Source organism: Cucurbita pepo, unplaced genomic scaffold (assembly GCF_057944985.1).
Source record: "Cucurbita pepo subsp. pepo isolate OVF unplaced genomic scaffold, ASM5794498v1 scafford_133, whole genome shotgun sequence".
Taxonomy (NCBI): domain Eukaryota; kingdom Viridiplantae; phylum Streptophyta; class Magnoliopsida; order Cucurbitales; family Cucurbitaceae; genus Cucurbita; species Cucurbita pepo.
Window position 1 is genome coordinate 13,001 of NW_028258036.1, and position 25,854 is coordinate 38,854.

Below are 25,854 nucleotides of genomic sequence, written 5' to 3' on the forward strand. Positions count from 1 at the left end.
AGGGGAAGGAGAAAGAATAGGCTTTACCCAGTTCCATCAGGCAGAGGTGAACAAGAACTTCCTTCTCATAACGAGCAAGAACAAGGAGTGAAGGAGAATTAATAGGAGTAGCTCGACCGTAAAGCGGCTAGGCTAGCTAATTCAGTCTTTACTCTCTCTTTCTTTCATTCTCACTCTAAGGATAGGAAAAGGTTTAAGGGAGAGTCTTTGCAGCTAATTCATTTATTCTTGAACTGTAAAAGGGAATATCGGTTCCGGTTCTGGTTCTTCAAATAGAGCTTTACCGACAGGGGAAGGATTTCATATGCGAGTTCAGGCAATGGAATTGTGAGACCACATAGAATAGGCGAATGAGCTCAGCCACGAAACCGAGTTGTAGAGGTAAAGGAGTTAAGGAGACAGAATAAAAGGAGTTCAACCGCTCGACCTTACGGGAGAGGAGCGAAAGCGGTGAGCCCGAGGTTACGAGGCGAACTCGTTCAACCGCGAGACAGTAAGTAAAGGGAGAGGAGCGAAAGCGGTGAGCCCGAGGTTACGAGGCGAACGAGTTCAACCGCTCGACCAAAGGGAGAGGAGTGAAAGCAAGAAGGAGCGAGTGAAGGAGAATGAATCTTTAGTCTCCCTTCTAACAAAGACTGTAAACGCTGGCTCACCAGCTTACCTAGTTCAACCCTAGGCTCGGGAAATGAAAGAAACAATAGGCAGAGGAGTGAAGGAGTTGCCCCTCTTTACTGTGTTTGAATAACACACAATAACTGCACAAACAAGGGAATAGCATATCGGGTCAGGAGTGAAAGAAGGGAGAGGGTCAGGTAATATGGGTTCCCCGGAGAATGCATCTTGTCTGGTTTTCGTCTTTCAAAGCAGCCAGCTAATGAATTGAATATCCCTTCTTTCACTGTATAGGTTCAATCAGGTGAAGGAGAATGAATAGGAGTAAGTAGCGAGAGGAGTTCAGTTCCGTCACTCTCATCTTGACTTCCTCACACACAATAACTAATTGTAATAGAGGAATCGGATCAAGAACCAAACAAAGACCTATTACCGAGGGAAAGACTCAAAGAGTGAAATCTGGATCATTCTTCTTTCTTCTTTCCTTTCTCTTTGCCTTTTACCGAGTTCCATCTGGTTCAGGAGAAGGGGCAGGCAATGAAATTGGGAAACCGAGTTTACGAGGTGAGAGGTCGAAGACATGAAACCGAGAAAAGAAAAGGGAGGAGAGGGGTGAGGGTCTCATTCATCTCTTTGTCTTTTACCTCCATAAATAAGGCAAGGGAATACAGGTTCGTTCACTCTCATTCTATCTCTTATCTTTCATTTACTCTACCTTCAATCAAAGACTGTAACCTCGGTTCAGGTTCATTAGCTGCTTTACCTCCTTCCGGTCAGGGCAGATCGGTGAACAATCACTTCCTGAGAATAACGAACACGGAACAAGGGGTTAAGTCTCATGAATCTTTCGTTTCGGCTTAGTTTATAAAGGATCAAGATCAGTCTTTGAATAAATAGGTTCAGGTTTTCTTCTTCATCTTTGGTCTTCTTTCCTCTCTTGTCTGCTAACTCCTTCATTTATTCAAAGAAAGACTTACAACTCTCATTAATGTTCAATCAGGGCGTACGGTCATATGGGTGCTCCGGTTCAGGCAATGGAATTGTGAGACGAGAAGAGGTTCAGTCGCTTCTCTTTCTTTCCTTTCTCTTTTTCTTGAATGAATCTTGCTGTATGTATGGAGGGAGTCTTTCCTTTGTTTGTTGACGGCAGTGCCTATATTTTGTATTGTTTTGGCTTTAGCGGCAACCCCTGAATCTCGAGCCGCGGGGCGTTCCATTCCAACCGAGTTCCGTTCCAAGAATGCCCTTGCCGGAGAAAGCGGGACTGCTTGCCGTTGCATATTCGAACTACTCATTCAAGCACGATTCGCATCATGATGTTCAATAAGGAAGCTCCAATAGAAAATGTCAGGGAAAAAGCCTTCGAAGATGAACTTGTTCCCATTCAATAGTGAAGAATGCCTGGCTGGGTATCTTGCTGGAACAATCTGTTCTTCCTTAATACCTTACCTGGATTCAGTGCCAAAGAATTTCCTGTCTGTCGCTACCATATAGTATGAATCTATCTATACTTTGTGATAAATAAAGCATCCGCACTTTGATCTCTCTCTCCCTCTCTCAGTTCATCAAATGGAGTTTATCGAGATAGATCCCCAATGACTAATCCTTGCATGAATTGCTAATGATCCAATAAGTCCAACATTCATTCCTTTTCCTTCAGACGTGTCAATTGAGCGGGTCCACAATGACTAGGATGGCTGGCTATCTCGTCAAACTAGCTGTTCGCCCTGTCAATCCTCCTGGCCCCAAATCACTCAATTTTCTCCCATGAACTAGTTGTGTCAATGGATGAGTTCGATCTCAAACTTGAGATACCTGTGGTGTAATCCGAAAACTGATTCAACCGTGGCGTGGTTGTTAATGGAGTGGAAGTTACCAAATTCTGAGGGAGGAGTCGGTATCAATTTATGTCTAATCCACATATAGTTCCTCTAACCATCCATATTTTCTAAACGAACGTCAGCCAATCCGAATTGATCTTGTAAGAGACCGGCGACAGAGCGAATCCCTTTCTTTTTCAAATGATTCATACCATACCGAGAAGTGTACCCATTCCCAATTTCAGTCCAATCAAATGATCCGCAGCTGCCAATACAATATATCCGGCGGTAAGAAAAATGTATTGTTTTATAAGGTATATCAAGATTCAGTCTCTGGTTCTGATTTCGTTGACCAATCCTTGTTGAAAGAATTTCTTTTGTAATTCCTTACTTAAGGATGAAGAAAATACCGTATCTCCGCTGATCCCATTCCATTTGTTTGTTCTCCTTATTCGAGTGAGTCAGGAAAGACCAAACAATTTCCGGGTAGCAAACATTCTCGAGAATTTCTCTTAGATTCGAACCCATAGCTGATGATAGAACTAGAATAGATATTTTCTGTTTCCTACTCCCCCGAGCCGAGCCCATATCCTTGCTTTTGATCACTCTCTCATTCTATCCTCCCCAATCAGATATTATGGTGTGGTGGGTATAGACCGAAATTCCGTTATGGTCCAATTCTGCCCGGCAATAGATACCGTCGTGGCTTTGCAATATGTAACTGATCCCGATTCTGTATAGTCTGACTATAGAAGTTCCCAGGGAATGAATGAATTAGAGGAATGTTTCCAATCAAAATGGTTTGTTCTTGCCTATCCCTCCGGGTTTTCCAAATTCATCCTGCGGGGATACGTATAATTCAGAGGAATATGTGAGTGATGGATGAGTAGCCAGCATCTCTTTCTTTTATCAATGGTTCTAACAATTTCTATGTTTCTGCAAATAATGGAAATTCCATTTTGGGCAACTTAGAAAGTTCTTCCGTTAAGCCATGATCAATGAACCTACAACTGAACTTCAAATTCTATCTATCTGATTAAACTCAGCCAGGCATTGTCGACATTCTCTCATTTCCACCCCCAACCAAGCATTTTGTTGATTTACCATTTATAATAGAAAAAGGATTCTCAAAATGGCATTCTGAACATTTCCTATAAGCATCTTATTAAGATACCCGATTTAGCTAATTGTAATAATCAGAATTTATGCTCTGGGGGTTACACTAATAATCGCTATTCTCATTTTCATTAAGAAGGATTCTCTTTTATGGTTATGGAAACGAATCAATACGGATGGATTAGTAATGATTAGTTATGTATCGGGGATTGTTTTCTGATATCATTAGGGAACCCTACCTAATTTTCCTTCCTTCCCTTTGAATCCAAGAATCATTTAGGAATGAACAGCACAGTCAATAGTGAAAGTGAACGGTTCCCATTTGTCTGTCTCCTTCATTTTAGCTTTTGTGACTGAAAATCCTTTTGGCAATAGAAAAAGTCAAGTTCCGTTTTTAGGTTTAAATATTGTGGAAGATACTATCAATCGAAGAGATAGGGCCAATCCAAGATTTAGTAGTCTTTTGGCGGCATGGCCGAGCGGTAAGGCGGGGGACTGCAAATCCCCTTTTCCCCAGTTCAAATCCGGGTGTCGCCTCATCAACAAACAAAAGAATGGAAAGACTTTCCGCTATTTTGCTGATATAACCTTATCTTTAGCATTTGTTTACAGGAGAAGGAGAGAGAAGACAAAACAAAACAAAGCAAGCCTCTTTCGATTTGCTTGATTATAAGCATCCTTAGGGGTTCGGTAAAATGCTATACACATCCTTGCGTCTAGGTTTCGTTTCAAGAATTCAGTGTTAGTAGAGTAATGTCATGCAACATCGTTCAATCGGGATATGATAACCCCTCGACTCCGAATGGGGTGTCTACTGATTGGGTCTTGAATTAGGGGGTAGGGAATCTCATTTCATTTTGAGTTACAGAAAGGAGGAAGATACTTTATATATGGACTCATGAAAGTATCTGAGTGCTCGAGCAGTCATTGGCTCTTTTTGTTATTAGAATCAATCTTAAAGGAAAGGGGAACACACAACTTCCTTCTTTTCGATAAGCTCTAGCATGTAATAGCTCATCCCATCTCCTGATTGTCTCTATGAATAGGGGTGCAGGGGGAGACAGTAAAGATTATCTCTCTCAAATGAGAAAGGAATAATAGTTAGGGTATGCGATAGATAGTGATCCATGTTGATTGACTCTTTTTATACACTCATTTTTTCATGTAATTCAGGACAACAAAAGAAAGGCTAGGTCTTATTATTCCTACCGTCATGGTATGGGACTAAGACTCCTTTGAGACTTCCAAGAGGTTCTCCGCCCCGCCTCTTTTCTTTCTACTTCATTTTGTCGATTATACTCTAATTAATAGTTCTAATTCGATTTTGTGGATTCTTTCATCAATGGTGTTGTTTGTGCCCGAATCCCTTTTTGACTATGCGCTAGTGATTCTACTCTAATTAGTCCAGAATAAGGAATAATTCTTTTCTGAGAGATAGGGACAGAATTCACATAGATATGGTAAGTCTCGGCTGCTTTCAGGGTAGTCCTTCGATTTGCTCTTTCACTCGGAGTATGGGAAAGAAGTGGACTCGAGAAGTACTACTAAGAATCACAGAGTCTCAATTGTTTTTGGTTGGTTTATTTGATGGATCATTCTGCAACACTTTGTTCTCTTTTCTTTTTACAGTAAAAAAGGCAAAAGGAGTTCCTTCCGATTATCCGTTTTGAAGTGGGATACATACTTGCGACACCAAAGAAGATAGACATAGTGGTTATCCAATGAGATACTCCGCATAATAGTACCTCGGGGTAGCCCCACACATATTACGTGCTTCCCACTTGTTTGATTTCTTTCTTAGTTAGTCTTTAGGATTTCTGCTTGTTTTATCGACCTCATTTCATATCATGGTTCAAACGAACGGGAAAGATGGGGTTTACTAATTCTTTGAGAGAAATCCGAAGAGAAAAAGTGCTGCCTACGGAACCGAACCCCTGGATCATCTCTCAATTGCTCAATCAATTACTTCTTTATCATGCTAAAAGAAGGAAGGAAGGGATTAGTGGCCTTTCGATTATTTCATTTCCGATTCATTGGAAGGAATCACCATGAATTATGAAGCAAAGAGTTGGGCCACGATGGATATTTCATGAACGAACATGGCATATATGTAATTGATATGATATCCCTATAGAAAGGCAAGATGAATTCAAATTCAGCACTTTGACTCTTTTGACTTACGTCTATTAAAAGGCGGTAGGAACTAGAATGAAGAGTGCACAATAAATGCGAGAATAGAGACTTCCATAATCTCATCGTTTCTGTTTTGATAGGAAGATCATCTCAGCCATTTCTTTCTCATTTGTTGCATTCTTTCTTTTCTATAATCTACCTCTTGTCCAATGCAATTAGCTGATTCAGTCTCAGCAGACAGACTGACTACCTTTACCCTCAGTTTATAAACAAACTCAAGCAAACACACACACACTGCTCAATTCTAAAAAGGAAAAGGAGGTAGGTTCGAACGTCACCCCTTTTTGTGTACTGATCAAATCTTCTTCAAAAAAAAGAATGAAAGAAGAAACGGAAACTTTATAAAATGATGAATTCCCTCACTAAGAGAGATAGATGGGGATCCTTCCTTGTTTGTATTAATATGCTCTTTCCTTTCATTAGTAGTGAAACGTATATATCAAAAGTTCAGTGTGAGATTAGAATGAGATAGATTATTTCTAATTCCAAGTAGTTTAGTAATTGAATTGACTGACTAATTGAGGTTACACAAAATCGGAGCCTGAACGGAACATATATTTTGCTTGCTTGCTTTCAGACTCAAAGTTAGATCATAGTTGACGTCACTCCTTCCTTTTTGTGTATCGTCCAAATAAATTCCCTTTCTCTATGTGCTTCCCGGAAACGTATAGTACTCGATTCCATTAGCTAAATCGGGCGTAATCAACTAGACCCAGTACGGTATTCATTCGAATCGGGAATATGATGCTACCAATAATTGCGGTATGGCACATATGGCTTTCTCCCATCAATCAATACTCGTTGAAGAAATGGAAATTGCCCTATTAGTTTTTATTGGATTTGGATCCATCAGGACTGACTGACGGGGCTCGAACCCCCAGCTTCCGCCTTGACAGGGCTCTGGCCAATTGAACTACAATCCCGGGGAAATCAAGTGTACATGTTGTTGATTTCATTTCCTTCAAACAAACCTTTCCATGTAGATTTGGAATTCGAATTGGCTTTACCAGACGGAGACGCGAGGAATAGATTGATATGCTATGAGACAGTTACTTTAGTAAGAGGAGCATGGATTCATAGTCCTTATTGTCAAATTGATTGATAATCCATCTATCTGGCAATCAATCAAAAAAGAGGGAGGGGTTACTATTCCTTCCTTCATATCAAGCAGTTCTGGCGAAGGACAAATGGAACATATCATTTTATGGTGGGATACGCGAATTAGTGGTAGTGGGCCGAGCTGGATTTGAACCAGCGTAGACATATTGCCATTTACAGTCCCTACACATTAACCGCTCTCGCATCGACCCGGGAAGAATACATTACAAGCTTATTCATAATCCATGATCCACTTCCTTTCGGAGTACCCTACCCACAGGCGAAGGCGAATCCCAGCTGCCTCCTTGAAAGAGAGATGTCCTGAACCACTAGACGATGGGGGCATACTTGCCCGACTGACATCATACTCAGACTATCCGTGAAGTAGAAATAGAATAGACTCATATGATGCAATTCGTAAGGATTTTGCTCTCTGTCATTATTCCAGAGAATTCTAACTAGATTCTTCTTTTATTGATTCAAATAATACGAAGGCTAGTACCCTTCGGGAAGTTATTGGTGCTTTCCCATATGCTATAAACGGGATGAAACTCTCTCATACTTAATCTCATTGATTCACTCATTGGTAAGATTAGGTTAGGTAGAGGGATAAGGGATATTTCGATCTCACACTAAGCCAACCAAGAAAGACAAACAAAAGGAAAGAAAAGGAGGTAGGAACTCACTGGGGAAGAGAGGGATAGGGATCAACAAGTTATTTCAAATGGGGTTTCTCGCCAGCCAAGTCTAATTGCTTTCTCAATGATTCGGTGAATCGATCCATATTCAGTGTACATGTCTCAATCAAATGAATTGAGTTAGGTAGGGTGGGGCTCATCAATTGAATTAGGCTCGGTCTTATGATTCAACAATGAATTGATCAAATCCAATATCAATAAATAAACCATTTTACCTAGACTCAGTAGATAGATAGAGTAATCCATCCCATTTTCCGTTCCTGAATGAGCGAGTGGATAAGATCGATCCATTTATCTACATTCTTTCTTCTCATTGATAATAATTATATACACCCAACTCATCGGGCGGGGCTAGTGGCTTATTCAGAAATTGAATCAAATAGGCCGGCCTTTTTCACTCAGTGGTAGAGTAACGCCATGGTAAGGCATAAGTCATCGGTTCAAAACAGCCCTTTTCTTGCATTTTCCTATTGATTTGGCCCACACACAGGAATCAGGATTTCCGATTCAATCCTCTTGGTTGTAGACTATAGGAAAAATAGATGGCTATTTCCCTTTCCCCACAGAGAAACCCTTATTCCAAGTCACAACATATGAGCCCTTTCCAAACAGAGAAGATCAGATAATAGAGGATAAGATCAATCTATGTGCCAAAGATTTTCCATATTCTTTGGTGGTCCAACAATGTGACGAAGAATAGAAAGGAGAACGAGACTTTCATTTACTTTACCAGCAGTACAGTATTGAGTGAATAATATTGATCTAGGTCAGGTTATGGACCAATCAAAAAAGGATTGATATATTCGAAACCCATTAGATAGAAAGAAAGAAAGAAGGGACAGTAGAAATCAGACAGAAATGATAGACTCGAAGGCGCCCTTGCTATGCTATGAGGTGTTCGAAAATAGTTCACCTTAGTTGGTTGAATAGGAGGATCCACTATGACTGACTATAGCCGTTGGTAAATTGACCAAAGACTCAAATGATTTCTTCTTAGAGATTATGGATGACTGGTTACGGAGGGACCGGTTCGTTCTTTGTTGTAGGTTGGTCCGGTCTATTGCTCTTTCCTTGTGCCTATTTTGTTGCCGTAGGAGGTTGGTTTCCAGGTACACCCTTTGTAACTTAATGGTATACCTAACCATATTGGATTGGCAAGTTCCTAGTTGTTTGGAAGGATGCAACTTCTTAACCGTCGCTCTTTCGACTCCTGCTAATAGTTTAGCACACTCTTTCTTTGTTGTTACTATGGGGGCCTGCCTGAATCCATTACCATTAGGCATAAGGAGATAGATTTGACTCGTTGTGGTCTGTGCACTTTTGTTGCTCTCCACGGTTCGGACTAATAGGTTTCATGGTACGTCTGAACTTGCTCGATCTCTGAAATTGCTTTGTTTGTTTCCGTATTCCTGATGATTGATGCACTAGGTCAGTCTGGTTGGTTCTTTGCGCCTAGTTTTGAGCAGCTATATTTCGATTCATCCTCCTTTTCCCGGGAATGAAATAATTGGACATGGAACCCATTTGATATGATGGGAGTTGGTTGCGGGTGTATTGTGCGCTGCTCGGCTATGCGCTATTCATTCATGGTGCTACCGTATAAAATCCCTTATTTGAAGGAAGATGGTGATGATGCTTCAAATACATTCCGTGCTTTTAACCCAACTCAAGCTGAAGGAAGAAACTTATTCAACACTGCTAACCGGCTGGCTTTTGGTCCCAAATCTTTGGGGTTGCGCTTTTTCCACTAAACGTTGGGTACATTTCTTTCTCTTATTTGTACCAGTAACAGTTTTATGGCTGAGTGCTCTTGGAGTAGTTGGTCTGGCCCTGAACCTTGAACCTACGTGCCTATGACTTCGGTTCTCAGGAAATCCGTGCAGCAAGAGCGAAGCAATGAAACCGACAGGGGAGGTGAAGGGGAAGATCCGGAATTTGAGACTTTCTATACCCTACCTACTACTATACCCAGAATCTGATATTAACCAAAGGTATTCGTGCTTGGTTGGATGGCGGCTCAAGATCAGCCTAATGAAAAGACCTGATAGTCCCTGAGGAGGTTCCCCGGGGAAAGGCTCTTTCTTTATTTAATGGAACTTTCTAGCTGGTGTCGTGACCAAGAACCGGTTTGTTTCGCTTGGTGGGCCGGGAATGCCCGACTTATCCATTTATACGGTAAACTAACTACTGGGGGCTCATCTAGCCCATGCCAGATTAATCGTATTCTGGGAGCAATGAACCTAGCATGAACAACGATGAATTTGACTTCCCTTCCCCACCTAGCTACTCTAACTCTACTCTAGGTTGGGGCGTAGGTCCTCTTGGGTAAGTAAGTTATAGACACCTTTCCGTACTTTGTGTCCGTCTGGAGTACTTCACTGAATTTCTTCCGTCCGCAGTATTGGGTTTTGGCGCTATGTATCATGCACTTCTGGGACCCTCAACCCTCTCCCTTTGGTCGAGCGTCTTCGACCCTTGAAGAATCTTTTCCCTTCTTGGTTATGTGTGGAAAGATAGATAGAAAGAAAATGACTACTATTTATTTGGTTGGGGGGTATTAACTGAATTTTGTTAGGTCTAGGTGCTTGCTTTTCTTCTAGTATTCAAAGCTCCTTACCTGATTTTGGGGGCGTATATGATACCTGGGCTCCGGGGCGAGGAGATGTCAAATTACCAACTTGACCCTTAGCCTGTGATATTTGGTTATTTACTCAACCTTTTGAGGGAGGGAGAGAGAGAGAAGGATGGATTCTTAGTGTGTGTGGACGATTTGGAAGATATAGTTGGTTGGGGGGCATGTATGGTATGGTTAGGTTCCATGTTGTATACTTGATGGAATTTGGCATATCTTAACTAAACCGTTTGCATGGGCTCGCCCTTGTATGGTCTGGAGAAGCTTACTTGTCTTATAGTTTAGGTGCTTTATCTGTTCGTTTTGGCTTTTATTGCTTGCTTGTTCTTTTGTCTGGTTAATACTTTAACGAGTGAGTTGGACCGGCTGGACCCGAAGCTTCTCAAGCTCAAGCATTTCTCTTTCTAGTTAGAGACCAACGTCTTGGAGCTAAGGTTGGATCAAGGACCTACTGCTACAGGTTTCGGTAAATATCTAATGCCCGCCGGTCGAAGTCATTTTGGGGGGAGGGAGAGACTACGCGTTTTGGGGATCCGCGTGCTCCTTGGTTAGAACCACTAAGTAAGGGGTCCTAATGGTTTGGACTTGAGTAGGCAAGCAAAGATATACAACCTTGGCAAGAACGAGGTTCCGCGGAATATATGCCCCATGCTTTAGGTTCTTTCAATTCTGTGGGTGTCGTGTAGCTAATTAATGCAGTCAATTATGTCTCTCGGTTAGCTACCTCTCGTTTTGTTCTAGGATTCTGACTATTCGTGTAGGTCATTCATTTATGGGATGCAGGAAGGGCTCGTGCAGCTGCCGCAGGCTTTGAAGGAATTGATTGTTGAACCAACCAAACTCTTCTTTTCTTTTCATGACTCCTTTTAACTGAGACAGGCGATCTAATGCTTTCAGTCTAAATCAATTAGATTCCACCATATATATATATCAGGTTGGCCGGATCGGGTTCTATTTGATTCAAAGTCTGACTTTTGCCTTTCTTCTCTATCTACTCTTGGGCTATCTATCCCACCTAGCCATTCCCCTTTATGATACTGAGCCGGGGAAAGAAACCCAATCAAATAAAGAATCTATTCGCCGAGCAAAACAAAAGGAGAGAGAGGGATTCGAACCCTCGATAGTTAGTTCTTTGTTTCGAACACTATACCAGACCGGTTTTCAAGCCCGGAGCTATCAACCACTCGGCCATCTCTCCGAAAGAGAATTGCTATTTGATTTATATTACATCCCATCGAATAGAATAGAACATTGACATATAAGTTGATACCATTATAGTCTAGACTATATCTCAGGCGTAAATCTAGAAGTCTATTTATATGGATCTAGATATATATGATCCAGTATTATCCCCCTTATTTGTGAATGAAAAAAAGAAAGACTACTACCCTGAATCCCTGCTCAAGTCTTAAAAAAGAAGGAAGTAATATAGAAGAATACATTTCAATCTCTACCTGGTACATTTTATCAAAATGGTGGCTGACTGGTTAAGGGATCAAATAGTCTTTTTAATAATATGGAGGATTAGAAGAGAAGCATGATTATTGCTTTTCCATTGGCTCATTAATTAGTACTTCAATAATCTGACTCGTTAGCGTGCCCCTTGCATTTGCTTCTCCTGGGGGTTGGTCGGCGAACAAGTAGTATTTTCCGGTACATCGATATGGATTAGTCTGGTTGGTGGGTATCCTTAATTCTCTTATCTCTTTCACCTCTTCGTTCTTGATACAAAAATGAAATGAAACGACCCTACTACTAATTAATTCTTTATCCTCCCATCCGTAAAGAAAACAAAGCTAATATTAATAGTCATTATAGTTACCAAGATCAAACCTCTTTTGAGACAAAACAATGAGATTTAGCGGAGACAGGATTTGAACCCGTGACTGAAAGGTTATGAGCCTTGTGCGAGCTACCAAGCTGCTCCACCCCGCGAAGAGAAGAACTGTGAACTAATAGACAAAGAAAGATTGAAGCCCCTACCCTATAACCATATCTTTACAAATAGAATAGTCGAGAAGATTTATACAGAGAATGGTAAAGAAAGAAAGAAAGGGAGATTTTCATCCTTACTTGATCTTCTTCCCCCAGGCAACAAGGATGCATGAACCATTTCCCGAAGTATAAGTCAGTATGTGTCCAGATAGCCCAAAGAAAGTCTCGATCGTGTTAGCTCTAGGTCTTCCGGTGAAAAAACAACGTCCGGTCGATGAAGACGTGTGGGTGCACTATTACGCGGTGGGGATTGTCACTTGCCTGCCATTCATTTCCCATTTCTCACTCAAGGATGGAACTTAGCTTATTTCTTTTTTTAAGGACGAATCAGATTTATGTTACAATTTTGCCCTCTTCTTCTCCCTCTACCTATTAGACTTTTCCTTGCCATAATGATTCCATTCCTAGTAGTATCTATCTATCAATGATACAAGTCAGATAGATGTATAAATAGAAGAAAGAACCCTTCTCCAAAGAAATGAGATGAGGATAGACAACACATAGAAAATGAACCCAATTTGCCTGATGTAGAGGCGCCGCATAAGTCTATAACCTACAGAAAAGAAAAGTAGGCTAATCCAACTAATCTTGCACAATGGAAAGAAAGAGCCACTGGGTTGGTTCTCTCTCCAATCAAATTAGCCAAGGGTGTGCGTTCGTGAGCCCACGCAAAAGTTTCAATCAATTCTTCTTGCCCCCCCCGACAGGAAATGAAGAAGATAAATCCAGTAGCGTAAACAAGATGTCCAAATAAGAACATCTGCGCCCCCGGACTGATAAACTATTCATACCAACAAGGATTATCATTATCCCATTGAGAAGTTGTGAAGAGTTTAACCATAGAGAATCTCTTAACCATCCCAGCAAATAAGTGGAAGGAAGATGAATGAAAGAAACTGTGAAACGTGACCCTGCCTGTGATGTGCTTCCAGTGCCAATCTAAAGTAACCAATGTTATTTCAGAAACCGGCCAAAGGCGTCCCGAAATATAACAAGTACCACCTCTTTATCCGGCATTCATTTGGAACCATGTCCATCTAAAGCACCTTTTACTAAGATCCATGGAGTTGTATGTAACCCTACTACTAATAGCATGATGAACCAATCAATCAGTCTCCGGGCCCCATTGTTCAGAATAGTGCGGCATTACTATTTAACAGCATTGAACGCCCCTTGTTTCAGATAAAAGGACATCGAACCTATATTCAGTTTGACCATGAGCAGATTGAATCTATTGGGCAAATATGGGTGTTGATTAAGATTGATTTGTTTCTACGGAGTACCAAAAGCAAGCATGACATCATTATGAACGAAGGTAAAGCCCCAAAGTATGGAACCCCCCCAGAAAAAGGCTGGCCCAACTTCAATGGAATATATATTCTAGCTTCTTTTCTTTAATGGTCTAACATTCTTGACAATACATTATCTTCATTCTGTTCGGGATTGTAATCTCTAGAATATAGCTCCATGAGCAAAAGCTCCTGTCTGTCTTCATCCTGCTATGTATTTATTGGTGATGGGTATATAACGCAGCTTGAGTAGAGTAGTCGAGTCTTCTTGTGCTATGAATGCATAAGCAGGTAAAGAAAGAGTACATGTGTTGAGCTACCAAGGAAGGAAGGTAATGATAATGAGAGGAGAGAGGAAGAACCCCGTCAGAGGCTAAAGCAAGGCAAGGCCTAATTGCAAATGAAGCTAATTCTTGATTGTGTCATAACTTTATGTCCACGCCCCAATCAATTGTCCCCCCGAATATGTGCTTCTAAAAGATCTTTTATACTTTGTCCCGAAGTTAGTTCGTTCTATCTCTACATATGACCAGCAACAAGAAAAAGAAATGCAATAGCTAAGCTAAATGATGATGAGCCATATCAGTCAGCCAGAAACTTTGCGTATGGAGAATCAATCCCCAGAGAAAGAAGGGTTAGAATGTCAGTTCCTGCTCCTTCGGCAGTACCAAATCAATGATTATTTGTTTGTTTGAATCGGGGTTTGTTTGTTTTGAGCATAAGGATTACACTGACCGGGCTAAAGTGGTCCTAATGGGGATGTGGCAATACGTCTAAGAAATGATTCCATCGAACGAACATCTATTCTCCCCCGGGATGCAGGAATAGCGACATGGATGAAATGGCCTGTCCAAGCCAAGGAACTGACTCCGAATGATTAGTCCTGACAAATGATGATTGAGACGAGATTCGGCATTTTGAAACCACGAAAGGCTCGCTTTACATTTCGCTTGTAGGTGTAACCAATCCGCTATGAAAGATATGGCAGAAAGAAAGAAAGAATAGAAAAAGAAGAGCTCCCCTCCCGTATAAAGAAAGATCCATACCCCTTAGTACCTAAACCGATTGTATACCACCACTGAGAAAGAAAGAAAGAAAGAAACACCAGAATAAGCGATATTCACTGGGAGCACCCCCTCGAGTAAAAGCTTTTCCGGTTGACCGAGGATCCCAAATTGCAAATAGGTCTTAGATGGAAAGGGTCTTGCTTGTACTCATGCTTCAAAATTCCCTTGACAAGCTACATGAAAGAGATTTCGGGAAGTATACACAGACAAATTCTTACTAATTGCCCGAAATGCGAAGGAAGCAAAAAGATGATGATAAAGTCAAGACGTGTTCTTCAGTAATATCATCATGCCTTTCGAAGTCAGGCGCAGTAGCAATAACAAACCAAATACCATGAGTAGTAGAGTAGAGTGGGGTCCTGAGCTAAGCCTTGGCTAAACCTTGTAAATCCTAGTGCCATAATGCCTTTCAAATCCTCCTAGCCATTATCCGACTGCAATAATTCTTGCTAAGAAGAGAAAGAGCGTCTATCTTGTGGCAATTCCACCCAGAAGGTAAGGTAATGAATAGATGGGTTACTCCTACATACAGCACGTCCTTGGACAATCCTCAATCAAGGCTCTATCTAGGCTGAGAGTAGGAGGAGCAACTTTCTCATTGATTATGAGCCCAAACCAACCGCTGGATTCAATCAATAAGTTCTTCCCAATACAATAACCACGCCTGCGGAATAGAAAGATGAAACTAAAAGCCCCTACCAAAATTAGCACCTAGGAAAAACGAACGGGCCATATGCGGGAAGAAGAACCATAAGACTAAATTACCTGTGCCTATAAGAGCGAAGCCACCCATTAATAGTAATGATGGAACTCTGCGCAAAGTTGACTCCCGTAATATGAGTTACTCCCCCTTGCTTGATCACTGTCACTACCCCAAACATCTGACTGCATTTTCCACCGTAAATGGCAGGCATATTACTTACTACCCCGAAATGGAATTGTCCATCCAAAATAGTCCTTAAGAAGACATGATCCCAAGCAAGCGTATACTTGACATGTACCCCCTCTTCCCGGTCCATCACACACAAGGGAAACGAAACCCTTGATTAGATTTGATTTGCTTTATCCGGTATCAAAGGCGAGCTACGAGAAAATGGAACCCCTGAGTATCAATACCCTTACATGAATTGTAAATGCCTGACTATGATGTACCAAAGAATCTGCGGCTCCTACCGGAATAGGTAACAAAGCCACTTTGCCGCCCACTGCCACTAAATCACCATCCATCCTCCCAAGTCAAACTGGTGCCTGTTGTTGGACCTGGGGCCGTTCTACTAGGTGCTAAAGCATGGGTCTTTTGTATCCATATTGTATAGGGGGAAAAGATATCTTGGGGCCGCCCTAAAGCACTCATGGTATCATTATGAATGAATATACCAAAACAGTGAAAGCCTCAAAATATCCATACCCTCCCAGTTGAGATGTGATATGATTGCATCGCGATGCCTAAGTCCACGAGATCTAATAAATCGTTGTTTGTAGCGAGTAGTTGGATCATAGTCTCTCTCTTACCATCTATAAAACTGGCTGCATGCGCGGCAGCACCAACTAAACTATGAGAAATCCACTGTGATGTGTGAACAATGAAAGTTCTGTCCCATAGTCAGTAGCTAGGGATAAGGGGGCAGGCATCGCATACATATGGTGAGCTAGGCTAGAATAATGGTGAAAGAGCCTAACTAGGTGGAATAGATAATGGAGCATGGCATTACGAGGATCTCATATAGTCCTTTATGACCCTGGCCTGTAAATGGACCTTGATCAGCCTCCCTCTCAAATATCTTTGATTTTATACCCTGACCAATGCCCCAGTTGGTCCTATCTATACATGTGACCAGCTATCAGGAGAGGAAGTGGAATCTCTTTAGGATCTACTCCAGCCAGCATCATTTAGAAATTCAATTGGTTAATCTCAATCGGTAAAGAAAGATAGGTGTACTTGATGTCTGTCCCGCCCAAGAAAGAGACCCAAGTCCTAGGAGACCCGCTAAATGGTGATTGAACATGTGGATTCTACATCTTGGGGAACCAAGCCCATTAGCAGCCTTGTGATAACCAACCGGCAAAAAGCATTAAGGCTGAACTAATGCACTGCGGTACAATAATGAACTAGTTATTCCGGATGCTTGCCACATCTGACCACAGAGAGAGGTTATTTCTATTCCTCGAAACAAACCCCACGCCTACCTACATACATCACCATGTCAATATTTCAATGTGAGTAGGATCGCCTAGCCATTATAATTGGAAAAACGAGCACCGTGGAAATACATCCCAACTAACTCAGCCAAAGAAAGAAAGAAAGATGATGGAGAGTTGGCCGAAATGCGCACTAAAGACTTTTTTCGAGAGATCCTCCTCCAAATCACTAGTATGGCTATCGAAATCGTGAGCATCAGCATGAAGGAAGGTTCCAAATCAATCCAAGTGGTGGTAGTTAGTATCCCCTTAGCTATTGTTCTAGAGAACTAAATGCCCCGGCTGGCCCATTCCTCGAAAGAAGGGTTGACGCCCTATCTCTACCCCACCCCAATTTTGACTGATGGTTACGGCGAACGAATAATCACACTCATGCTCATGGAGTCCTCCTCTTTCCGTACAACACATACAAAGAGCCAGCCCCCAGTTAAGTAATTAGTGAACCTATGAGAGATTTTGATACTGAGTTTCTTTCTCTGCTCTGCTATCTCCCATTTTAGTTTGAGTTATTCACTAGAGCCCAATTATGATCTGGAAGTGTATCCGGCCGGGACAAGTGTTCGTATCTATTATGCCATAGTCAAGAGGCGCTCAACGGACCTTGTTGAATCTTATCAACCCTTTATAGATAGAATTAGCTTTTTCTCAAATGGATTCTCTAATCTATCTCTGTATCGTTTACTACCCTTATACCAAAGGAAATTGAACGATCTTGCTTGCTTTGCTTGGTTCTTCCCTGCCTGAGAAATTCTCCCTTTTAGTTGATTTGACTGATGGATGCGGATTATAACAACTATATTCATTGCTAACTAATACTACTATATAAATATAATGGAATAGCTATGAAAGAAAGAGAGAGTTTTCTTATTTGAAACGCCTTGTGATCTTCAACCCATTATTTAGTGCTTCAATAGAATTACCGGGAGTCAGTACTATAGTATAGCTTGTTTCCAATACTCAGCTGATTGAACCAAGCCTCTGCAATTTCCGAATCTCCCTGTCGAATGGCCGGCCTGTTCTCCCCGGTCGGAATAGGCAGGTAAATTCCTTCCTTCCCTTAGAACCGTACTTGAGAGTTTCCTACCTCATACGGCTCAACCAACAAAGAGTCAATTCTTTTGCTGTCCAAACCATATGGAATCTAATTGAATGAAATTTCTCATAGATCTAGTAGTAGCCTTTTTCTCGAGTTATAAGCAAAAGAGGTTCATTATCTAAGTTTCAAACTTCTTGCTTCATAATTCAGTTTGATCTTTTCTCCGAAGAATAAAGCATAGCCATTCCCTTACAATTTGATGAAAGATAACTATCTCTCATCTAGAAATTGATATAGAATCCTTGAACAAAGCCTTTCTTTCATAAGACGGAAAAGACTGACTGACTGTCTTTGGGATCTGATGCTACACCGCTGCTCACTCAATATGGGACGGTATCAACCCTATTACATATCCATAAGTGGATTCCTTCATTTTGATCTTATATATAGGCATAGCATGATATAAGTAAGCAGTTTTGATTGTATCGGCCAAAACCCTGACTAATGGATCTTTACGGTTTTCTATCAATTAGATCCTTTATCCATAGAATCTCAACTATCTCTAGGCATACCTATTTCTTCATATTTCGACTTCCATTCTCTTTCTTTCTTTGCTACAGCTGATACAAATCCTTAGGACAATACATATGATATGTGGAAAGCCTCTTTCTTTTTCTTTCTTTCTCTAGCCGCCATATTATTATTAAAAGCTTGTGGTGTGGTAAGAAGGGGTGGGGTTTAGTTCTAGTGCGCGAAAAGAGTCTCGTATTCCCCAGCTTTGGTATGTTCTCCCTCCGTTCCTTCCTTGTGTGGATAAGACAAGACCTATGTTATAGAGTATCTAACTTCGATGATAGGGATAGGGATCGATTTCTAGTCGCATAACAGAATAATGATTCTGTAGAGCTTCCGCATAATTTCCTTCGGATTGAGCCTTATGGTCGGTTCGTTATTCCATTCAAAGAATCTCCGTTACAGAAAGAACCGTAAAGATTGAAATACTCTCATTATGAACTGATGGGACTAGCTTACACAAAATCTCTACTCTAGCCAGCCAACCTTCCTTCAAGCATCTTGTTACTAGATCAAAAGCAAAATGGTAACTCTAACAATTTCTTTTTCTTTGTCCTCAACGTCTCTCAATTTCCAGGAATTAGTAACTTCAACAGTCTTCGATGGTTAGGTATCCAAACAAAATACAAAGGAGATAGATCTTGTCCCAACCATTTTGATAAGTTACGATCCCGATAAGGAAAAGGGATGGGGATAATTGCTAACAAAGTTTTCGTCTTGGTGATTCCTAGGTGTATGTAGTGCTTCTTCCCTTCTGCTACCTATTTTGTTTGACTAGTGGAGTAGGGTTGACTTAATCCATAGGTTCTTTCGCTCGATACTAGACTAGAATCGACAATGAAAGGATCTGAGGTTACATGAATGGGGGCGACATCAGGCATTTTTGTATTTGAAAATTGCACCTCCACCAAGACAAGAAGCGTAGATTTATTTCCATTATTGTTTTCTTTCTATCCCGAATACTGTGTCTTAAGACGGAGAGCGGTAAAGAAAAGAAGAATATGTATGAATGACTCCCTATTTATTAACTCGGTTTCTGGGCCATAATCATTCTGTAGGAGAGATGGCCGAGTGGTTGAAGGCGTAGCATTGGAACTGCAGTGCTATGTGGGTAGGCTTTTGTTTACCGAGGGTTGGTTCGAATCCCTCTCTCTCTTTCCGGACTAATGAAAGAATGTAACTGACCCCACAATGTATCAAATCAAATAACAATGGATACTATGTAATGGTTATACCTTTCTTGCTTGGATATAGATTTTCTAGTTCGTCTTTGTCTGGTACGGAAACGAAAAGACTGGCTGGCTGGCTGGAAAGAATGGACAAGAGATGAAAATCCCCCTACCGATCAATGATACTACATGAATGATAGACTAATTTCCGAATCAAAACCTGACTTTCCTTCGGTCTCTTTACTTAGACTTCGGCGAAGGGGAGGCCTAAATTGTCCTAACCTTTGTTTTTGAGTTAGGTTTCAGTCTATTCTACAACGAGCATTGATTTGCAAACTGACCCATTTATTTACTATCTATTATTTGATTGAGTAATCCTTTCTATTGCAATGGCTGGCTGAGGAGTCAAATCTTTTGGCAATTCCGGGATGATGAAGAAAGAGAATTTGGAATCAGTGCTCTCGATTCAGCCTTTGCTGTAATAAGAGGGGTTTGCAACGATAACTAACTTGCTATATCCACTATATATAGATATAGAACCATTAACTCAAATATGTCATGTCTATGATTAACTAATTGGCGGGCGGGCTTGAGGAATAGTCGAAGCCATACCCAATCGAAAAAGAAAGGATGTTATCCAAACGCATTTCAAGTAATTGTAGTCAAACTTGACCCCTTGATCCTTTGTTTCCGGCGACCGCGATTGGTTTTGAAGATCGTTTCCTGCTTTTGGCCTTTTACTAGTTAGTCCCGGCCCCCAGACGGCGTATTCTTTTGAAACAAGGCCGTAAGTAACGCGACATAAAGACTCCTCTTCCCCTCCCCTGTCGGTAAAGCTGCTGAGGATTGCATGGACTCTCTCTCCATTCACCTGTCGGTTTCCGCATTGCCTAAACTGTCAGACTCAACCAACTATCAGGGAGACAAGACAAAGATCAAGGAAAGACTCACCCTTAACTCCTTTCTTTCTTTCTTGCTCTGGGTTGGAAGGAACGAACTGGGGCTGGCTTGCTTTCACTCTTTTTCGTGTAAGGCCCATTTCATTTATTGGATTTGTGACGAGATTCCCCCCTACCCTATTTTTAGGTCCATTATGACCTTCCCTTATTGATGGAGGTAAAGCCGCTCTGAGGATTGAATGGACTCCCCCTGAACCTTTAATGATCCTGAACAGTCAGTCAAGACTAAAGATTCGTCAGACAGAACAGGCTAGGCTGGATGAGAATCAGGTCAAGCTCCGGCCCCTCTCTCTGTTCCCTGACCTTAAACAGGAGGTAAAGCAATTCCATGTCCCTTCTTTCCTCGAATTAATCTTTGGTTCTTGAATTAAGGGGAAGGAAAGCTGAATGAGACTGAACCTTAACCTTAACCTGAACCGGATGGAACAAGGTAAAAGACAAAGAGAAAGCCTTCCCCTTCACCCTTCCTTTGACTGATTGATTGATCGAGGGTTGAACTATTCTTTCACTTGGTATGGTAACTAGGCTGGATTGGCTGGATGAGAAGCTCCTTCAGCTAGCTATGGATTCTTTCTCCTTCCTTTACTATTCTTGAACTAAATGGGTGTTTGAATCTTCTGTCCTGTCCTTTACAGTCTGTCTCGTCGAGCTACTTCCTCCCCTCCCTCTTTCTTCTCTACACCCTATGAGAAAAGGGGTCAGTGGTTGAGACGAGAGCTCATGACCCTCTCTACCTCGGTAAACTCATGAACTACTTCCTTCACCTTCTTTCACTCTTGAACTAGGGAAAGCATATGAAATGAATTTCCTCTCCCCCCTTCTGGTCTCGCACTTCGTTCCTCTACCTTCCTGTAAAGGAATAGAATATCTGATTCTTCTTTCATTCTTCTGTAATATAGGCTGTATGATCTGAAGGTCAAGCTCATTCACTCAATAACTTGTCCCTTCAAAGACTGCTGTAAAGGGGAGTCAATTCATTAGTTTACCTATTTCCCTGTTATCTCTGATTTCTTTATTAACCTGAACCTTCTTTGTAAAGCTCCTGAACCGTAACCAGATGGAACTGTAAACGCCTGAACCTTTCTCTCCTTCGCGCCTGAACTATAGTATTCTTTCCCTCGGTAAACTCATGAACCTATTCTATTGGCCGGTCTCTCATCTGTTCTTTCCTTTTCCTTATTCTGTTTCGTAAGGTTTAAGGAAAGAAAGATTCATGATGGGAATATAACTATACTAAGTAAGCAGTGTTCAGTTATTGCATTCATCAAGTCAAGCCGAAACTCAAGATGAAAGGTCAAGCTCAATCACTACTGAACGAACTGAACTCCTGAACTCAATCACCTATTTATGAATGAACTGTAAACGAAGAAGAAGCCTGAACCTCTGCTTCTCTCTCCCTCCTTCGGTCTCTCTCTTTTCTGTGTGTTCTTTCTTGATCCTCTTTATTTATTCCCTCGGTAAACTCATGCTATTCTATTGGTCTTACAATTCCATTGCCTTAACTACAACTCGGTAAATGTGCTGGGCTGGATGAGAAGCTGTATGATCTGAAGGTCAAGCTCAATCACCTATCGGTTTCATTGCAGAGCTCCTTCGCCCTATTGGTCTCACAATTCCATTGCCTGAACCTCCCCTTAAGGTTTCACAGCTTCGCTCCTGAACCTGAACGGGAACCAGCACCTGACCCGGAACCAGAACCTGACGAGAATGAAAGAAGGTAGAGACTCAACAAGCAAGCAAGAATGAGACTGCCCAGGAAGTCAAGGCTTAAACCTTTTCCTATCCGAGTTTACAAGAAGGGAGACTCCTTATGAATGAGACGGAACAGGAAGTCAAGACGAAACAAGAATAAATGAAGACGCTTAGCTTACCGGAGAGGAAAGAAAAGAGATAGTTCTTCACCGGAACCAGATTGAACTACTGAACCAGATTGAACTCAATCACTACTGAACCTATTTATTCAAACACGAACAGTAAACAAAGCCGAAACAGAAAACCTTTGACTTCTTTCACTCAAACACAAGGTAATTTGTTAGGAAGTCAATCCTCAACTCAAGCAAGATTCCTTCAAACACTCTTTTCCTCTCCTGTAACCACTCCTTATTAATTCTTGATCTGATCCTGAACTGTCAGTCAATCCGAAACTCCTTATTCCTTCTCCTTCACTCCTGAACCGGAACTGGCTGGCTTGGCTTGCTTTCACTCTTGAACAAGGGAAAGACTCTGGCAGGCAAGATTCATTCTTTCGCTTCTCCTTTCTCCTCAACTCAAGATGAATGAGACGGATTGAACGAGGTAAAGCTATTTTACGGTCTCTTCTCTGGTGGATCCTTACTGAATTCTTTCTTGTTGTTATTGTGAGTTATTCTATCACAGTAAACTCATTCACCTGTCGGTTGAACAGCTTCGCTCATTCACTACTTCACGAACCAGGTAACCTAGGTAAGCTGGATGAAAGGTCAAGCTCATTGACCGTAACCTTCTTGCTTTCTTTCACTCATTCACCTTTTCCTTCTTGAACGAGGTAACATAGGCTTCTCTCCTTCAATCCTTCTTTCACTCTAACCTCCTCCTCTCCTTTTCTTTTCCTATTTATTCACTGTAAAAGAAGAAGAAAGATGCATGCATGATCCTGAACTACTGAACTCACTCTTTTACTCTCCTGTAAGAAAGAAGCAAGAAAGAATGAGACAGAATAGGAAGGGAAGGAACTGGCTGGGTTGGAAGGAACTGGCCGGCCGGCTGAGCTCCTTCACCTCGTAAACTCGGTTTCACAGCTTCGCTCCTGCCCCTCCTTATTCATCAAGTAAAGACTGAAGCTCGATTCATTCGACTGAACTACTGAACCTCTATCTACTCCCAGCAGTTCTTGTTGTTCGTTTCCTCTCCCTTCACTGTAAAAGATCAATACTCAAGAAGAAGAATTATCAATAACTACTTCCCTTCCCTGATTGAACGAGGTAAAGCGGCTAATTCATGGACTCTCTCTCCGGAACTAACTGTAAAAGAAGACTCTCGATTCCTTCTCCTTCCCCTCTGCTTCCTTCATTATCCTCAACCTCTTCCCTTCCCCTTTTCCTATCCTTTCCGGACCAACCAACCCGGCTCCGACAAGTCTTTCTTCATTTTTGGGGGTGAGCGGAGCAGTCAAAGAAGAAATCAAAGAAAATGCAAGCTTTTCATTTTGTCTCCAATTCGGGCGAGAGAACCCAGTTTTTATCAAGTTTGTTGTTTTACTCGGTCCGAGATTATGTTTTTCACTTATATATATAATAGATCTTTTATTGTGCATCATCAGGAAACTCTTCAACAGATCCTGAAGGCAAATAGTGGGAAAGGACTCTATTGTTCGGAGAGTCATGTGGGGCATGATGGGACAAGACTGAAGTTTTCCGAACTTACTAAAACAGAAGTACTTACTACAGCTAAAGAAGTGGGTCCCGCTGGAACCTCACCCGTAGACCAGGTTAGTGTAACTGCACACAGTCCTATTGAGCCATTTGAAATAATCCCATGGATTCCTATTATGAAGATAGAAAATCTTTCTCATTCACAAATCTATCTTTCTTGACTTTATGCTACTCACTCTCAGTTTGGTCGTACTTTGGATTTCTTCGAGATGGTTAACTACTTTCTTTTTTAACCGTAAGAGGGAGTTCATTCACAGAACCCGCTGGCTCCAGAACCGGTGGAAGTTCCCCACGCCGACCCCATGAAGCACTTCTAAGTTCCATTCACACTTTGTTTGATTCTTTAGCAAGTTCGGTAACATTGTGAGAAGGGGGAAGGGCAGCTGTCCGTTCACTTTCCGGAAATGTCAGAAAGAGATTCCAGTGTCGCAGGCAGAGTTATGTCTCGCGATCAGAAAATATCTGCGGAGATGGATACTGAACCCGCGGATGGGTGGAGGAGAGAAAGGATCACTCTAATCTCCTAAAATCCCTCATTAGGGAGTCTACTGCTTTCTTTCTTTCTTTCTTTCATAACAGAGCCGAGAATAACGGCTGGCATAGTTGTCTCTCGCATGCAAGGAGATGCTGCTGCTGGATGTCACGGTTCTGGTGCGCCATGATCCTTTTCTCTGGAACAATCGAGGGCACTGCCTTCCTTCTGCTTTCATAGGTCGGGACTGAATCAATCATCGCTCAGTGAGCTATTTATTGCCGCCAATAGCGCTTCGCTTGCACGCCAGCGCCACGCCTGGTAGAGCTATCGCGCACGGGCGAAGGAGATGCATTTTTTGTACTGGTAGTACTGTCCAAGCTCAGAGGGAATAATATCTTTCTTCTTTCTGCCTTTCTTTCCCATGACGACTAGTAAGAGGCAAATAACAAATTTCACTTCGAATTCCGGACCTCAACATCCTGCTGCTCATGGTGTTTCACGATCAGTATTGGAAATGAACGGAGAAGTGGTGGAACGTGCGGAACCACATATTGGATTACTCCAGTGCGGCACGAAGCCGCTGACGCCGAGTCGGCTCCTATGCCGCTAGCTATGCCCTGCTTGGTCCCCCGACACGGTGGAGGTTCCCTCCGTAGCGCGTCATGAGCACCGGGCTAAGGGGCGGTTGAGCTACTCAAGCGAACCGCCCTACCTTACTACAAGATAGGGACAGAAGGGAGAAGGTTGTGAAGGTGGCCTCGTTATCCACACCTCTGGTCGTAGGAGGACCGACCCGGGTTTTCATGAGCGTTGGCAGGTCCTGGAGTGCCTGTCAAGGGCTCCCGCGCATACCCCGGGGTGATCATCACCACCTGCACCTCACTCACATCTCGGCACAGTGGAACGTGTAACCCGCCTGCAGTCTCATTCAACTACATTTGTTCCTATAATCCATAGCCTAACAGAACGCAGCAGCGAGGGGCAACCTGCCCATACAGCCAGCGGGGAGGATGGCACTACTGGCAAAGACCGTCTGGCGAAAACGCCGCAGGCGCGAAGCGTGGTAGGCCTGCGCCGGGGGAGCATAGCATAGGCGGAAAAGGTAGCCCGGACGGTGGAAGAGCCAGGGGAGGCCGGGTCATTTGACGGAAATCAAAGGCTTTTCCCCTATTATCAATCAAAGGACCTATGAAGTAAAGGGAAGTGCATCAATTCTTGGAAAAAGAGGGAGGGAGCGAGCCTAAAGTCAATTCAATGAATAGATCTCGAGTCAACGGTACGACAGACAGAGCGCTGCCTACACGCGAATTAGCTTCCGAGGTCAAGCAGTCTCAATTTCACTACAGGATTGATTTGCGAATGAATGCTGGGCCACCTCGAATGGCGTGAGCCGCATGCGGGGAGACTCGCACGTACGGTTTTTAGGGGGATCCGGTCGAAAGCCCGGCCTAGCCCACCCGACTAGAGGGACTGAGAAATTAATAGAGTACAAAACTTATCTTCAAGCTTTACC

At 42.2% G+C, this 25,854-nt stretch overlaps 1 non-coding gene across 1 annotated transcript; it reads left to right on the forward strand.

Annotated features, from left to right (window-relative positions):
• Positions 1-4,013: 4,013 nt before the first annotated feature.
• Positions 4,014-4,085, forward strand: TRNAC-GCA (transfer RNA cysteine (anticodon GCA)). Its single transcript has one exon. It is a non-coding gene; the product is annotated as a tRNA-Cys (tRNA).
• Positions 4,086-25,854: the final 21,769 nt, after the last annotated feature.